Raw genomic sequence first — 18,003 nt, 5'->3', positions numbered from 1 at the left:
TTTGAGCTTTCATGTGGAAAAAGAATTGGAGGCTAAAACGAGTTGTAGCATATTTATTTAATAAAGCCTAGCATTTTGGATGTAATTCAATATATATAGAACAAATTTTTAGGGAGTATCTCATTGTGCATATGCTTTTTGTGCGGCATTGACATCAATACCATAAAGAACTATTTGTCCAAGGGGACTTTTGTATTAGAACTAGGAACTTGGGCCCTTAGCATCTATAATATGCAAAAATAGCTAGCACATAGATTGGCAACCAAGTGGATTGTAGAAGCACTCAAGTTGATCGAGGACAGCTAATAATTTTTATATGTATAAGATTAAATCAACACATCGTCCACAATTGAAAGAGAGATTCCTACCTACTAGCACTTTGCCTTCCCAAGCCCTTTCTCCAACAAAGGGAGCCCCTTGTGGAAAGCTTCGAGAATAGCTCAAGAAGAACTCACATATAATCTATCTTGGACACAAAATGGGAATTGAACCACTCATTATTCCATTGATTTTCTATCTTACTTCCCCAAGATCGTTTGGAGGATGAGGTTCTCCCCATTACCCTTAAATTCAACAAGAAGGTCTTCAAAACTAGGGTCACCTCCAGCACAAGAAGGGAAATGAGGTAGAAAATAGGCTTTGGCATTCAAGGGGAATTTCAGGTTATCAATAGGGACCCCACAAGATATTAGGATTGACTTTATCTTTGGTTACTTAACTGAATTATCTAAAAGGGTAGATGAAACACCAAGCAAGGGTTTCACAAAGTTGCCTAGTGAGTCTAGTGTAGCGTAGAGGATAGTGGGAGGACCAAAGAAAAATGTGGACAAGCAAAGCTTCGTCTCAAGGAGAAGACAACAAAGTTTATGAGGTCTCGATTATTATTGGTGTTGGACGCTAGGATCTCTACCTCTTTACATTGCTTATGGCAAAATGGAATTGTATAATAATCTTGCCTCAGGGGAGTAATTTTTTGCCAACATGTTTCATTTGCACTTGCAAATGGTCAATTTTATTGCAACAAACAACATGGAATGAATACAAAGGTTGGGATAAGAATCCACATCTTTAACGGAATCGTCATGTGGATAGCTTTGAGGGAAAAAAACCTACGTTATTTCTACAAGACGATTCGTTAATGTATGACCTTTTTGTGTGGTAAAAACGTACAAAATGAGAGAATCCCATTTCCGTGATGTGCATGCTAAGTATATGCAAAACAAACATTCATTACGTGGTCCATGAATGACGATGTAGAAGAAATGAAGAACGAAAATATGTTTGACCCAATCCAATTTTTCTTTGAAGTCCAAGACCACCCGAGGTCATTTGCGAAGATTAATGCACATATGCATTTGGCATAACCAACTACATGACTGATTTATACAGTTTTCCATCCGCAAGCCCGAATGAAAGCATTGAAAGTACCCATATGGTCTATACGCTTGGAGTTCACGTGCCCCGTTCCATTAACGCATATAGAGGACTGTAAAGGACGTCGCAACGATTTGGCACGAAAGGAGAAGTGCACACGATCTCCATTTCTGAAAACTGTCGCTACGGTGTCTCAGAGTTTTCCATAATCAATTGAGAATTATACATTTATCCATTTAACATCATCAAAGCGTTTGTAGTCCAACGGTTAGGATAATTGCCTTCCAAGCAATAGACCCGGGTTCGACTCCCGGCAGACGCATGTACTTCATTTTACACAAACGTTCACGTTTCACCTTTTTTCTTCATTGCTCCCTCTTTGTGAATATTTCATTTTACATAAACGTTCACGTTTCACCTTTTTTCTTCATTGCCCCCCTCTTTATGAATTTACTCCATGTCACTCTTGTTTTTCCAAATTTACAAATATGCTTGAATTGCCATGAATTTATAAACCCTATTACCCCTTTCATCAAGTGTATTCTTGGTTTTCTACAATCATGGAAAGGCTTTATGCCATTTCTAGTATTTTTAGCACTACCTTGCAAGGGCATTCTTCATTTTACATAACCGTTCACGTTTCACCCTTTTTCTTTATTGCCCCCCCTCGTTGTGAATTTACTCCATGCCACTCTTGTTTTTCCAAATTTACAAATATGCTTGAATTGCCATGAATTTATAAACCCTATTACCCCTTTCATCAAGTGTATTCTTGGTTTTCTACAATCATGGAAAGGCTTTATGCCATTTCTAGTATTTTTTGGAAAGGCTTTATGCCATTTCTAGTATTTTTAGCACTACCTTGCAAGGGCATTCTTCATTTTACATAACCGTTCACGTATCACCCTTTTTCTTCATTGCCCCCCTCGTTGTGAATTTACTCCATGCCACTCTTGTTTTTCCAAATTTACAAATATGCTTGAATTGCCATGAATTTATAAACCCTATTACCCCTTTCATCAAGTGTATTCTTGGTTTTCTACAATCATGGAAAGGCTTTATGCCATTTCTAGTATTTTTAGCACTACCTTGCAAGGGCATTTTTCATTTTACATAACCGTTCACGTTTCACCCTTTTTCTTCATTGCCCCCCCTCGTTGTGAATTTACTCCATGCCACTCTTGTTTTTGCAAATTTACAAATATGCTTGAATTGCCATGAATTTATAAACCCTATTACCCCTTTCATCAAGTGTATTCTTGGTTTTCTACAATCGTGGAAAGGCTTTATGCCATTTCTCACTACCTTGCAAGGGCAGTGCTCTATTGAGAGCTTTGCAAGTATCCTCCCAATAGTTTTTGGAGAACTCATGCCTTGGTTAACTACTTTCTATTCTAGTCTCTCTCTCTCTTCTCGCTGTCTCCACTTCTCTCTCTCTCTCTCTCTCTCTCTCTCTCTCTCTCTCTCTCTCCAATCAACTCATCAACATTATCCTCCTCTATCGAGATACTCCAATGCTCCATACAAGCTTAAAAATTCAAAATAATAAAGACAGTCACACACACACACACACACACACACATAGAGTTTGCACATCACTTTGCATTTGCAAGCGGTTGCATTATAGCACTCTCAAACTTTCCAATGGTTCTACACACAAGCTCCCATCGCAAGTGCTACAAAGTAATCATTAATTCATCTTCACGATCATTTGCATTTTTTCTTTCACCACCTACTCCTTACAATTTATCAAACATTTTCCCCTTGTTTTTCCATTTCTCCATCTAGCACAATTTCTCAAGATATTCCCCTCATGGTTTTCTTTTCTTTCCATTTCTCTTTATCTCGGACACATTCGTTCCTAGATAATTTCCCTTAATGATTTCCCTCTTGATGAACCAATGCACATGAGTTACATTTCATAAAAGTTCACCCTAATCCTAGAAATCATGTGCTTTTGTTCCTCCTTTACCCCCTTGCTTTGATCCATTTGTATCACCAAGTGTGTGCGTTTTCCATGATTGTAGATTGCGAGCTTAGGACCTATTGATTGAGGTATTGAAGCTTGTTGAAGGCTCGAGGCCTCCTATGAACCTCTTGTATAATGGCAACATACTTAGATTGCTTGCTTGCAACTTAATATACCGTAGCAATTGTGGCCTTTCAAATGGTGTGTCTCTTTGAAAGTCTATGCAAGTGCTACAAGATTGCCAAGCCCTTCATTTTCTTCTTTGAGATTTTTAGTGCTTGGAATGGCAATTTTATTGTGTTTATGGATTGTGTTTCCTTTGGACTCTCATTGACGGGCTTGAAATGGCCTTGCCTACTTGCTGGCATAGCTTTCATAGGCTCTCACTGTGAGCGCTATACGAGCTTTGAATTCAAGTTTCCTTTTTGAGTCCTCACTACAATTTGGAAGCATGCTTTTGTGAAGAGCTCCAAGAGTTCTTATTGGCTCCTTATACCCTTCACTAGTTAGATTTGTCTTTCTAGAGCTTATGAGTCATAAATGGCTACCAAGCTAAGCCGCGTGTATTGAAGTCCCTCATTTGGACATTGTCAAAGCATTTGATTGCCTTTTTGCTACATGTATTTGATCTCATATGTAGCCCATGACTCTCCTTGAAAGCTAGCATTGTTTGTAGAGCCCTTTCAAGCTCTTCTTAGATCTTCTTAAGCATGCCAGATATTCTCTTAGATTAAGGACCCCTCTCGTCTAGTACAAATCTTCCCTTGTTACAAAGTCCTCATTCCACTGATAGTAGATGATTTGGGCTTCCTTCTCAACCAATGCTTGATTGAGTCCTTACACAGCTCTTTTTAGAAGCTCCTCATTCCATTGATAGTAGGTGATTTGGGCTTCCTTCTTAACTAATGCTTGATTGAGCCCTTGTGCGAGTCTTTTTTATGAGCATGCTTTGCTATATGAGCCACTCCTCACCACCAAGATGCCAACATGGAGTCACTATATATAAATCCAAAATCATATGCATTCGCGGACTAATTTAAAATCCCTTTGTATGGTTAAAAGACACTCTTTTCCTATATAAATCTATAACTTTTGTCCAAATGTTTTTTATGATACTTCTTTGTAAACATTTTTGTTAAAAACACATTCCAAAATATCATTCTTGTGAACACACGTGATGGTCATGTTTTTTCTATGTGCCCCCCCCCCCCCCCGAGCATGATGCATGGTCTAAGTTTTTAAATTAGTAGATATTTAGAGGAGATCCAACTTGATAAAGCCAAGAAAGACCTTGCCTAAAAATTTTGGTTACTTTCGAATGGCTTTTTTTTTTCAAGAAGAAGTAAATTCTACTAATGCTTGAAAAAATGATACAACTAGCTTCCAATAGGAGCTGTCGATGAAAACAAAGAAAAGAGCTGGTTGCCAGCTACAAGAACAACCATCCATTTCTGAATCCATCTCACAGCTCTTAAAATTAAGTAATGCTTAAATCAATTATTAAAATCACATACAAATCTTTATTGATTGGACTATTATGCCTCCCCATTGATCAAAATAATAAAAAATTCCAATTTTGGAGGGAGGTGAAGCAAAAACCCTATGGCCCCCTTCTTGCTCAGCTTCCCATTGGCACCTCATATCACTCCATGTTTGTGTGACATGTGTGTGTACATGTGAGCATTGGTTGCCGTATTTTTCACTTAAGCTTATGGTTGTTGTGTGGGTAACAAGCCGTAGTGTGATTGATTAGCTTATGATTGGATAGGCTAGGCTAGGCTAGGTTAGGCTATGTTAAATTAAGCTACTAGGTTAGGCTAGCCTAAATCAGGTCAGGTTGAGAGAGAGAGAGAGAGAGAGAGAGAGAGAGAGAGAGAGGGGGGGGGGGGGGTGGGGGGAGGGGGCGAGGTGTGAGGGGGAGGGGAGGAGAGAGAGGTGAGTGGGGAAGAGAGAGCGAGAGAGAGAGAGAGAGAGAGAGAGAGAGAGAGAGAGAGTCGGGGATTTTTTTATTGGCTTTGTGGTTTGAGTTATGTTTGCTATGTTAGAAAAGAGGGGGGATGTGGCGGTGAAGTTTTTTAATGAAATTAGGAGTATAACCCATTTGGTTACAATCCATTTGGACATTATAAGCCAAAATTATAATTTTTGAAAAAAGAAAGAACCAAAGCTCTGTGACTTGGCACTTCAAGCCTAGGGAATATAACTCTTGATGTAAATATTGATGGAATGCTTGGAGCTAGTGACACTCTTGGAGGGGATTCTTTTCTAGATAATGATCCCCCTTTAAACATGCTACTATCTCTTTCAAATTGTATATATTGATGTAGCATAAGAAATTTTGCAATAATATGCAGCTTCGAGTAACATATCTACTTGTTGTATGAGCATTTATTTCTTCAATATTTTAAGTATGAATTTGTACATAAAAGTAATTTGTATGTATCAAGTCTTTAAACTTAGTTTTATTTCTAAGAATTATGTTTTATTTCTATTAAGGCATGTTTCAATTCTATTAATACATGTTTCATTTCCATTAATGCATATTTCATCTTTGTTAGTGTGAAATGGCCCTAGTATACTTAAGGGGTCTCCCTTTCTCACTTGTTTTAGCTCATGCTTGTAGTTGACAAGAATCTTCACTAGCCTGACTGCACTTGCAAGAAAAAATATGAAATAATTTCCCTATAAATCATATTTAATTAGAATAATACTTATAAATTATACATAGGTAATTCGAGATCTCAAGATACAAGAGCTATCAAATTATAACATATCTACAATACTGTCAAGTTTCTCCTCAAAATCATTTTAGTCAAGATCACGGGGGTGGCAAGTAGGCTAGCACTTAGTCCTCATCATTGACAACCTCTTATTAGCTTGTAGGCATGGGATAAGGACCACCATATAAAATTTCACCCCAAAATTGTGGCTCATGTGTCTCGATTCTCTTTTGGCTTGTTCCATTCTTGCACTGACTCCTCAAAATCCTCATCCTCAAGATTGTTCAATAACTTGTTGTTTGTATGAAAATACACCAATTTCTCTACTTTATCTGCCAAAAGTCAATTATGAGTGGTACTATGAATATATTTATACATGCTACACTTATGCTCACTATTTAGACTCGTATCAGTTTGAGCAAGAATTCTAATTGCAAGAGGTTGCAACTTCTTACAATTGGACAACCCATTCATGTATTTATAAATGATGACAAAAGTCAATTATGAGTTGTTGTCTCTATCCCATAGCTTCTATAGGATGAGCAAGATGTGCAGGGTTTCGAGAATTTTTGCCACCTATAGATATGATGGTGTTTTTGTTGTTGTAGAGTATAAGTGCAGCTTAGGACCTCGGGTCGTATTCTAGTGAGAGACATAGGCTCTAGTGTGGAAAGTAAACATTGCGCAGAACATTCATTAACACGGTTGGGGTAATGAAGGCTTTTGCCTCAATTGGAGGCTTTAAGGTTTATAAAGAGTTTTAGGGCTCAAAACGAGGTTTCAGGTTGAGAAGAAGTTTGAGGGTTCAGAAGGAGTTCAAGGTTAGAAGGAAGTTCCAGGGTTTAGAAGGAGATTCCAGGGCTCAAAAGGGGTTTCAGGGTTTAGAAGGAGGTTTAAGGTTAGAAGGGGGATCTAGGGTTCAGAGTAGAGTACATGGTGGAGAACTCATCTCCCTCATAGGTCTTGGAGGTTAAGGGTTGAGAAACTACTCTCAATGGGTAAGGGTTTAGGGGAAGCATAGGAGTGGGAAAGAAAGAAGGTGTAAGAGCATGGGGGTGGGAGTTAGATAGGAGAAGGGAGGAAGAGAGGGCGAGGAGGAGTTGCAAGGTTGGAGTAGAGGGGAGTAGGAGACAAGGTTAGGACATGCTTTTGGATGTGGAGTTTAAGGGAGCATGGACACTTGGAGACAATTGCTTAGAATACCAAAATAGAACTCAACACAATGCCCCAAAGAGTGTGGGATTCATTCCATCATGCCCCAAAGAACTCAATACAATGCTCCAAAGAGTGTGGGATTCATTCCATCATGTCCCAAAGAACTCAACACAATGCCCCAAAGAGTGTGGGCTTCATTCCATCATGAGGTATTTAAACAAGGTGGAGAGATTCTCTCTCTAGATGTAGTAATTGTAAGACTTTCTCTCTCTACATGTAGAAATTGCATCTAGGACACGCATGTAGAAGTTGCATGTAGGAGTTTCATGTAGGAGTTGCATGTAAGATTTGCATGTAGAAATTGCATGTAGAAGTTGCATGTAGGAATTGGATGTAGAACTTGCATGTAGAAGTTGCATGTAGGAGAAGTTGCATGTAGGACTTACATGTAGGATTCCTCGAGGAGATTATTCCTAGCCTTATGCAAGTACAAGTGGAGCTTTGCCACTACTCCACACACATATTTCCTGTGTTACTTGAGTCCATGTTGACACAAAGTTGGCATGAGTGGTGCTATGAATATATCTATACATGTTCCACTTATGCTCACTAGTTGAACTCATATGTGTTTGAGCACGAATTTTTATTGCAAGAGGTTGCACTTCTTACAATTGGATGGCCCATTTATATACCACCACTTATATGTAGCATGTTCCTTTGCCATCATCCTCACATACTAAAATGACCCTTATTTAATGAGATACGTATGAAAGTCCTACATGCACCTATTGATATCGTGGAGGTCCACATAATATGCACACACTATGTCATGAAAGTTTTCCATTACATTCAATATTGACAAAATTTGCACTTTCAACCATTCAGGACCTAATAGCAAGCATGCACTATGTACAGAGTATACACCCCTTGCCAATGATTTCTCAAATAAGAATGTAATGTTTTCTATCTAGTTGCACTAGAGGGTGTCATCCTATCATGCCAAGTAAAGATTGCTCTAAATCCCGCCATATCATATCATCTTTTCCCAAAGTAGAAATATTTGTATCAAAATATCTTAGAGCTAACATGATAGGTCAACTCACAACAACTTCTCCAAAGAAAAGAACCTTCTATTAATGCTTGAAAGACTTCATACAAAACAGCAGCCCCGAAGATGCTGAATATGAAAAAAAACCAAAAAAGGCTGAAAGAAAAACTGGCATGTTCTAGAGAAACCCAACTCACTGCCTAGGGGATCTCAGGTACTAGGGCTACCAGAGCTAGGTGGGGGGACTATAGAACCAACGAATCCCTCGTGGAGTGAAAGTGTAAAAAACTCATGCAGGCTAAGCCTTGCAGAATCCAGCATGCCTTGCGACGATAGCTCCCTCAGAGCCTGGGGTCCCACATTCCCAAGTGGAGCAGAGGGTGTAGATGATATCCTACCAGATGGCGACCAAGATAGCTGAGGGTGGAACCGGATGCTCACCCATCACCAGATTGTAGTGAGAGCAATCGAAATGTTCCACATAGTAATACTGGCTACTAACTCCCATATGTTGTCCTCTAGAGGAGGAGGAATGAGGCTATTAGGAGGGACTGCCTCATGGAGCTCTATTCTTTGAATGCTATGACCTTGCATTCGGTAAGCTGGGGAGATCTCATCAATTTGGAACACGTGTCCTCCCTCAGTCAACCAGGTCACCATCCCCCATGTGTAATCCCTCTGAAGGCTCTATGTATGGGTCATAATCCTGAGGGCTCCCATCCAAATCCTCGCAATGTTGTGATAGATCCAAAGGCAGTGAGGATCATCTCCAAAAAACTAGCAGAGCAGCAATGACACCGTCCCTCCCCTCCACTCGCATCTGCTCCAACTATGGGCCAGTGGGAAAGCCTCCATGGGTGGCCAGCTAAAAGAAGTAGGAGATCTTCCTTGGCTACAAATTGGACCATAACCACGTCCAAAACTTGGAATAGACCTCCTCGAGTAAGAAGGCCGGAGTCAAGCCATCCTTGTTGGGACACTTCTGGGTCATGAGATCCTTGAGGGCTGCTCAAATCTCCTCATCCATAAAGGGCTCCCCAGACTGGTGCTCAAATCTTGGAAGAATACTGTTAGAACGTGATCCCAAACTATCTCGTGGGCCACGAGACAAGATGGAATCATCCTCTCTATCTGGAAGAGTTGGCTGTAAAATCCTATGGTCATGTTTAAAATCTCTTGCAGATCAGTGTGCATGATGCCTTGCGGATCACAAAGACATTGTAATTGCGTGATCGGGGCCCAGTGGTCTGAAAGAACTACTCCTATTGCCCTGCTGTACCAACTAGGCCTGAGAGGAGAGATAGAACTTAGCATGTCGACTCTTCGTGTCCTAGAGCTCAAGGCGTCCACTCTCAAACCTACTACTAAGCCATTGGGATCCTAGGTCTTGCTCCTTGAGCCTCTCTATGGAGGCAAGTTCTCTCTGCAGTGCCTGCTCGTGCTCCTGAAGAGCCCTTCTCTGCCTAAGGGCATGAGCCTACAATTCCTCACTACTCCTTTGGATCGCATTGGCCACCCATCAAGCCCAGCCTCGCAAGGTTCCATCTCTAACTGCTGCAAAATCTCTGCCATGATTTGTTGAATCTCCTCATCCTGCAGAAGGTCCTTTGGGATGCGGACCCCCTTTTGGGGAAGACCTTGGTGGGGCTGCTCTAAGTGTACTACTGGACAGTGGTTTGACATCGTGGTTTCTACCAAAAACTCAATAGAGCTGCCTCGGTGCAATGCGCAGTCCCCAACATAGAAGCGGTCTAGCCTCTCAAGCAATCCATCATGTCTCCTCTATCCAAAAGAGAAGAGGAGGATGCTAGGTATCCTACTGAACTTTGGCTCTCACCACGGGTCTCTGCCCACTGATCATGCAAATGAATTGCTCCCAAGTGCTCCGCTCTACTGTTGGCATCTCAAAGAAGGAGGCACCGCCTTCCTTGTCCTCCCCAAACTCCAAGTTGTTGAAGTCCCCTCCAACAATCCATGAATCTACATTCAGAAGACACTATGTTAGCCTCCGGTAAAAGGTCAGACGCTGCTGTTTGCATGCTAGGGCATACACAAGGGAAAAGATAATGCATCAAAGAGTTCTTCCAAGAAGGTTGAGCAGAAGGCTGCTAAGGAGGAGACTACCCATTTGAGTGACATAGCAGAAGTCGGTGTGGATGCTGCTTTGAGAATACTTAGTGATGCTAGTTATAGCCCTGAGGTAGAGGTGGAAAACCTTTAGCAATTGGCAGACAAACTTTCAAAGGAGAGGAGGAAGGGAAAAATAAAATGACAGTGAATCTGGTATGTCATGTTGTCTTGTATTTAGGCTTTGTGGACATATATGTGTAAGTGTTGTCTTGTCCTATCTTAAAACATTGTCTTGTCTTGAAACTTTGTGGACATATATGTGTAAGACAAGGCTTAATGATCTTTTTCTAAATGTAGGTGGGCAACAAAAGAGAGAAAAAGTAGACGCAATGGAGCAAGGACACGACCCTATGGAAAATAAAAGGAGTTTTAGACATGCAGAGAAGGGAGAAAATGGTTGCCGCTTCCTTCCTAAAAGTACTGCACTCCCATACCGTCTACCGAGCCTAGAGCCTACAAAAACTTTGGAGTAGAAAGATCCTTGAATTCACCTTCCATGATTTGAAGGGAGGATGTGAAAAGCATCACACCACATATAACACTTTCTTAGAGCATGTAAAAAACTCTAGAAATGTAGAAGATCCTCCAATGCGCTTGCATGAGGCGAAGTTCCAATTCTATAATCTCCACTTTGGAATGACAAACTTTTATCTTTGTGCATCTACTTGTGCCCTCTCTTTTTGTAATGAAAGTATAGTTCTTATTGTGATAAAGTACACTATTAAGCATGCTTATTTGCTAATATAGTTCACTTATATAGGACCACGACACCCAAAAAAAGTCAAGATGCCAAACATTGTAACAAAAGTCATAAAGATTGACAGGGTGCCACCTATGTTCATAAGACTGGTAGGGAAAACCAACCCTTGACCTTAACAATGTATTAATGAACACATTTAACTCTAAAAGGGCCAACCATCCCCTTGATTTTGGCTTAGATGCTATAGAGTGTATCAGTGACGGTTTGGTAAAGCACTATCTATGAAAAGATGCATAGCAATTCTTGGCTATAGTAGCAAGTACATATGCAAATGTGTTTATTTGGAGCACTACAAAGCTTGTGAATGTAGAACATAAACTGCTTTGCAACAATAACAACAGGTTTGTTGGATGGGTGGATGGCATAGGAAAGTTGTCTGGCTATTGATTTCAAATCTCCACCAAGGAAACTCATATTTTTAAAGCATCTCAGACATTTTTGGAAGTTGTACTTGTAGTTCAATAGCACCAACACCTTGTCTGTGGATGACTCTACATATGAGTGAAGTGAGAATCCCCTTGGCATGTATGTGATAGTCCCAAGGATGGAGGACCAATCTCCCATAGAGCTATGGGGTTTCATGATGAGTGACGTTGGGCCATGGTTGCATACGTGATTGCTATCAAACAGGACCCCTTAGGGTTAGGGCTTGTCCCATAACCCTTATGGTGTAATTTACACACACCATTCTCAACACCCCCTCTTAAATTGCACTGCATAAGAAGAGGGTGCTTTACAAAAAACAAAATTTGAAATTTTTTGAATGTTGCATAACGATGGCAACAGAAATAAAGATCAGAAAAGATGCATAAGAGTTCAAAAAGAGCACATCAAAAAAGTATGTACAAAATATTTCCAATTTGTTCTTGTGTCGAACAATCTATCTAGTCGATCTCTTCACTAAGAACTTTCTCATGAACTAAGTGATAATGCACTTCAATGTGTTTTGTTCTGGCACGAACACTCGGTTCTTTGCCAGCTGAATGCTGCTCATATTACCTGAATAGAACAAAGTAGGGTCTCCAAAAAGTATCTCAATCTCTAAAAGAAGCCTTCTAAAAGCATTGATGACCCTCTATACTCTACTTCAGTGGAAGATAAAGCCACTATTGGTTGCTTCTTGCTTTGCCATGACAAAGCTGGAGAGCCAAGACTAAAGCAGTATCCACTGGTGGATCTTCTGTCATTTATACTTTCTGCCCAATTAGCATCTGTGTAACCATGGAAGTGTAAGTCGGGATGACCTCATGCTTGCCCTATCTGTGCCGGGGTAGTATGTGTCTTTAATATTTCTAGAGTCCCGAGACGACCACAAACATGTGCATCAGGGGGATTTTGACGTGGACTATGCATGACTATCCAATATTTGGGGAGTGCATAGGTACTTGCTTTTGCATGCCTATTGATACCTTTATGATTCTATTGTGGTGTGATCTATGCATGTCTAATGGCCTATGTGTCCGTGCATATATGTAGGACTTAAAACACAAGGGTACCATGCTTGTCCTATTTGTGACCCTAGTTTGAATGCCTAACACTCCAAACATATGAGGAAGATGGTTTACGAAGTTCATGCTCAATATCTTCCCCTTGATCATCTTTCATGTGAAGGTCAACTTGTTCCACCACTGGCCCGTAGGGAGGCAAGTGACTAGATTCAAGATTGGAGAGCTAATATGGAGGAGCCTCCTCCTAGATGAGCAAAGATATAAATTCAATAATTTTTGTGTCCTCGATAGTCCAGAGATGCAAAGATGGGTGGAGAGATATGAAGAGGCCAAAGCAAAAAGAATAAATGAGATGGCGAGATTTAGAGTCATGCATAGGCAGAGGGTGCAATATCCACCGGACCTTGCTCTTCTCCCTAGGCACATGTCTCATGATTGGCTACAAGAAGCTCTTCGTGAAGCCAAACATGATGGAGAGGATGTAACTGATCGAGAGCGAGAGCTTGCAGTCAGATGTATGCCACATGTAAGTTTTAACCTTTCTACTTAATTTGGGTATTTATGATCACAATCGCTACAAAATTCATCCTCATTGTTTTAATCATCTTTTGTAGTACAAAAAGTACAATGCATTGTGGTCACATCGATTGCATTTTCATGTGGAATGCATCGATTCAAGGAAGGTCAATTAATTAAAAGCTAATATCTTAGTTTTTAAAAAAATGTTGGTAGATTTTCATATATATATATATATATACTTGAGCACAAATGAATATAATTACTAGCACCTAATTTGGATCTTCAATGTAGGTGGTCTTTTCATCCAAATAGTTTGGATCCAAGATGGTGGTATGTGGTCCAAGTTGCTTCTCAAAGGAAACATATTTTGAAGTAGGAATGTGGATATGGAGATGCCAGCAGAAGATCCAAATAATGATGTCGATGAATCTAGGAATCTTGGGTGCTAGGATGAACACCACTTACCACACCTATTAAGCAAGTTTTGTATGAGTAGTCATCAATAAAAGACATAATACTTTAGCCCAATCATGCTGGGCTCCAAGACTATCCTTACATATGTGTGCACGAGCTCTAATACCCTGCAAGCTCTCTTTCCCTCCTACAAAAATGGTTTACATGCTTGTTTGGCAAACTGACAAGCACAAGATACACATGATGGCACACCTACTACAAACATCATAACTCCTATGACTATGCCAAAGTCTGAGAGGCCTTGTAGCCTTTGATAATTTTCTTTGACGATTGGTCCTATCAAGCTTGATAAAGGTTCTGTAAAGCTCCACAACTCCATGGACTCATCCACCTCCATTGTCCATGCAACCATCCCCAAAGCAATGCAAGACCCTTTCTCAGCTGCCCCGTTGCCACAAACCCACTACCTAGCCACCCAAATTCAAGCAGTGGTGGTTACTTTGAGCTAGAATAGAGCGAATGATGAGGACAAAGTTAAAATAAACCCAAGGAAACATGTTTTCCTCTAGCTACTTGGCCAACCTAATTCAAGTCCTCGTAAACCAGGCACTAGTAACCCAAGTTCTACCACTGATGAGGAGCTGATGAGCCAAGTGGTGTGACATAGAGCAGCTAGGAGGAGCTAGCATAGGTCATTGATGGAGCCAATTGCTAGTAGTAGTTTTAAAAGTTTCCATATCCAAGTTCAGAAGGAGGCTCACTGGAAGCAAACTAGTCAAAGAGTGTTAACATCAAAATCAACAAGATATGGATCGCATATAGATTTGCAAAATAGCTATTTTGATCATAAATAGATTTGCAAAGTAGATTTTTTTGTCAATATATAGATTTGTGGAATAGCTTTCTCACTTATCCAAATAATAGCCCTTTTGATCGTACAAAGATTTGCAAGATAAATTTTTGAATAGTATCAAGATTTGCAAAATAGCTTTCTTAATAATAAATAGATTTACAATGTAGCTTTTGTGATAGTATATATATCTATGGGATAGCTTGTGCAATATATATTTGTATGAGAATTTACTTTTTTCGAATGAGAATTATCCTCTTTCAAATGAGAATTCTCTTTTTTAGTAGATATAGCTTTTCCAATAGATATAGTTTTTTCAATAGATACAACTTCTCGAATAGATGGATTTAAATGACCTATGCTAAGAGGGGGGGGAAATAGGTGCCCCTCCTTGCATAGCTTGCCTGTGAGCTAGAGAGAGAGAGAGAGAGAGAGAGAGAGAGAGAGAGAGAGAGAGAGATCTATTAATGTCTTTGGAAGACCTCACGAGTGTATGAGACAAAGTGCATTACCAAAGAGTGAGTTACTGCATCTAGATAGCTAGAGAACTAGGTGAGCGCGCAAGACTAGCTCCTCCTAAGTTATTATAGGACATGTCTACATTCTAATACTATCATAAAGTGGCATTTATAACATTAGTTTAAGAGTGAGAGTCTTTGGGATATCCCTACTTAGTGCTTGCCCCTCTCAATAAACAACCCATTTGCATGCTGCCTTGTGCGCTTCCTTTACTTTGGCAAGTTCAGTGTTTGTTTGTTTGATTTGGTGGGTCCAAGTGAGCTCCTCATATATCCAAATCTTTATACTCTTAAGCTTATATGTTTGTTTGAGAATCTTAACTCTTGTTTCCTTTCCTTGGAAGTAGACCCGTGCTCATGTGCCAGTTTGACAGATATTGCAAATATCATTCTCATCCCATTCAACTTGCGGTATTTCTTAAGACATGATTATATCATCAATGTCTTGAATCTCCTCATCATGATGGAGGCACCCATGTTTCAAACCCACAATGCATAGGATTGTCTTATTTTGTGCTATGGATTCTTGCTCCTTTACTTTCGTGTAGAGATCCGCTCTACTGACTTTGTTGCTAGCATCAGCCGCCATTTCTTGCTTGATTGAGCTCAATCAAATGGTGATCATATCCTTAACAGTGGAGATGAGTGTTAGTTCCGAGAGGTATGTATTACATTTGTGTATGACCTCTGCGATAATTTCCTACTTTCCACTACTCTCCATATCCTGCGCTTTCCTATCGAGGGCTGCAAGTTGAAGTTTTAGCTCTCTAATTTCTTCATGCAAATAATAGATTTTCTCATATGCTTTAGAGGTGATATTTGTTCTGTGTGCCTTTGTATAGGATGTGGGTATCGATAGGGCTATTGTGGATGAGTACGAGGGCTTGCATACGGGTGTCAAAAAAGCAAATGACTTCACTGGGAAAATCCATAGTGGCCTGCATAGACTTTAATGCCCCTTTGCTTGACCTAACCTCCAAGTTGGGCCAAGGATTCATCCCAAACCTATAGTGACCTAACCCCAACTATGTGTGAGCTAAAGTGATGGGGATTGAAATGAACTTAGAGACTAAACTTAGACTAAGTTAAAGGAAAGTGAACTAAACAAAGTGACAATAACCTACATTGGACTTTGGAGGACAATTGATACTTGCAACATTGAGGATGAGCTGTGAGTCGAGAGATTGATCATAGTGGCAAAAATTGTGGCAGACAAGTTGTGGAGGGAGCTATGGAGTACGAGATGTGGGGACGAGCTATGGGATATTGAGAGAGCTAAGGGACGACTAGGAGACATAGCTAGAGTGGTTGTGTGTGTGTGTGTGTGTGTGTGTGTGTGATCTCTCTCTCTCTCTCTCTCTCTGTCCCCCTCACTCCCACCCACCCTCCCTATCTATCTATCTATCTATATGTATGTATGTATGTATATGCACATATTGAAATGCACACCTAAACTATCTTAACTTTATCACATAACATGAATATTGAAACATGCCCCAAGTCAATTTAGATGGGCTCTCAATGCATAGTGCAAGAAAGTGAAGAAAGAAAACGGTGGTACTAACCTTCAAGATAGCGCCTTGCCAGGAGGTTAGCCCTTGTGGTCCCTTTGCACAAACAACATCACTGTTTTGAGCACCTACACAACGGTTTAAATTTATTAAATGTTAAAGTGGAAAAGAATCCGGTTGCATACTTATGCTAAGGTGTAAAAGAATCCTGTTGCATACTTGCACTAGTAGGAACTAACACATTCCCTCAATCCAAACATCAAAACAAGAAATATTTTTTTGATTGTTGAGCACAATGAAGTGTGGAGGTTAAAGGTCATTGTGCCTTTACCTCGGTTATGTACAATACTCGAACACATATATAAATGAATAAAAAAGAAGATTAAGGTGGTTCTGCACCCACTAAAACTTGTGGCTCTCTGTCTCTCTCTCTCCCTCTTCTGTTCTTGCTTCCGTTGAGAGCACTGTCAACTGGTATCAGAGCCCGGGTGATCTAGCTGAGCGTGCGTGAGTGCTTGAAGCTCAGCAGCTCTGTGGGAGGAAGGAGAAGCTCTGTGGGAAGCTTTGTGGGTGACTTTACTTGCATCCAAGTGTGCAGAGACCTTGGAGGAACCTTTGGAAAAGTCACTTTGGTTTTGCAAAGTGGTTTTGAGAGCCTGTTAATAGTTTTCAAAGAAAAAGTCGTTTTTGGAGCTTTTCCTTGTTCCGTTCGATGACAGAGACTCTGTATTAACTTATAAAGGCAACTATTGCTTGCTTTTAGTGTCCACTTCACTTCAGGAGCTTGGAAACACCTTCATTCTTGAATCAGGGATCATTTCATTGGAATTCTGACTCACTGTGTCAGTTTCTACGTTTTTTGCCCGGGTGTTGGAACTCAAGTTTGGAGCAACCATTTGCACATCTGTCAGTTCTGGTGGACTTAGGAGGTCCTAGAACTTCTATGTTTCTCATCATTCGCACTCCGGTGGAGTTAACAAATAGCTCTGTTTCCAAAAACGTTTTTCAGTCCGTGTGTTGGACCCAGTGATTGAGACCACAGTTTCTAAAACTGTCTGTCCCATTGCGTTCTGGACACCCAAAAACCCCTACCTATCAGTTCTTGTGTAATTCGGTGGAGGATTTTCAGAGTTATAGATCTCTGTGTATTCGATTTCGTCTCTCTATTATGCATTTTTCATTCTAAGGTTTTGAAACCTTAGATTTATGCCACATGGCAGTGGATAAGTGTTGACTCCCATTTCTCACTCATCGGTTGGGATTTTGGAGTTCTAGCAGAAGAGAGATATTTGCAGATTTTCTTGTTTATTCCGATTATGCAATGTCACCCATGTTTTGAGGTATCTCAGGTTCTATTTTCAGTAGCGGTCATTACCGTGGGACTATGATTTCTTGAGCATACCTTAGGCAGATCACTCTCGTTGTAGTTTGAGTAGTGTGCGCTCATTCGTGGTATGCATTGGGTTGCAGTGGATGATTTATAGGCCATTTGGATGCATTACGGTCCTTAATAGATGCGCTAATAGGCCCAAATTACCTTGTGGGATGCTATTTTTTATGGACGCTTTGCACATGGATGCTATTTTA

The 18,003-nt window shown here is 40.3% G+C and overlaps 1 non-coding gene across 1 annotated transcript; it reads left to right on the top strand.

Annotated features, from left to right (window-relative positions):
- The first annotated feature begins 1,624 nt into the window (after positions 1 to 1,624).
- Positions 1,625 to 1,696, top strand: TRNAG-UCC (transfer RNA glycine (anticodon UCC)). The gene has a single exon. It is a non-coding gene; the product is annotated as a tRNA-Gly (tRNA).
- Positions 1,697 to 18,003: the final 16,307 nt, after the last annotated feature.

Source organism: Dipteris shenzhenensis, chromosome 29, assembly GCF_047967505.1.
Source record: "Dipteris shenzhenensis isolate YYH24624 ecotype China chromosome 29, Dip_SZ_1.0, whole genome shotgun sequence".
NCBI lineage: Eukaryota > Viridiplantae > Streptophyta > Polypodiopsida > Gleicheniales > Dipteridaceae > Dipteris > Dipteris shenzhenensis.
Note: the sequence above shows the minus strand (reverse complement) of the source record. Positions and strands in the feature narration are given on the sequence as shown.